Source organism: Pteropus vampyrus, unplaced genomic scaffold (genome assembly GCF_000151845.1).
Source record: "Pteropus vampyrus isolate Shadow unplaced genomic scaffold, Pvam_2.0 Scaffold55, whole genome shotgun sequence".
NCBI lineage: Eukaryota > Metazoa > Chordata > Mammalia > Chiroptera > Pteropodidae > Pteropus > Pteropus vampyrus.
Window position 1 is genome coordinate 1,400,104 of NW_011888836.1, and position 757 is coordinate 1,400,860.

The window sequence follows — 757 nt, forward strand, 5'->3', positions numbered from 1 at the left end:
TTTCTCTTATTATTTTCTCTATGAATTGTGCTAGCTCAGTTTTTTCCCTATCCATTGTCTTATAATTTCTTTGAATCCTTATATCTTCCTATGAGATTTTTTTCAAGAGTTGTCATCCTGTTTGCAATTTCTTTGAGACCTAACAAGTTCAATGCTTTTGTGATATAAGCATAGCTGTTGAAGTATTTGGAAGGTACGTGTACAGTCTGAGGTTGTAAAAACCTTCCTTGTTTCATAGGAGATAAAGAGCTTTTCTCTTCTATTTTTCTTTTTTTCATTGTTCACAGTGGGTTTACGAGATGAGAGTGGAATTTAAAAAAAAAAATGCTTTTGTTCAACCATGTTAGACCTAAAGGCTTACATAGAAGCTTAAGTCCAGAATTTTACGTTGCTTCTCTGCTATGAAGACTTCATAGACCACCACCCAGTTAGAGTGGGTTCCTTTCTCTAGGAATGAGAAAGTTCTTAGAACAGACTTATTACAGGAACTAAGAACACACGATTATTTTTCCAATTCTTCCAACCACTTTCATGTCAGAAAGTTTCACTTTCCTTGATACCAGAGGTATGGCCATATGATATGACACTGTAGATATGGCTGGAAAGAACCTTTTTGCCCACAGAGAAGAGAAATATGGAGTGTTAGAGTCGGCAGCTTGACTGTGTATCTGAAAAGCTGGGCTGGTTTTGACCACTTTGCACCTTGGATAAGGTAAGTTTTTATTGTACGAAAGGTTGAGATTTGAGTACCTTATTT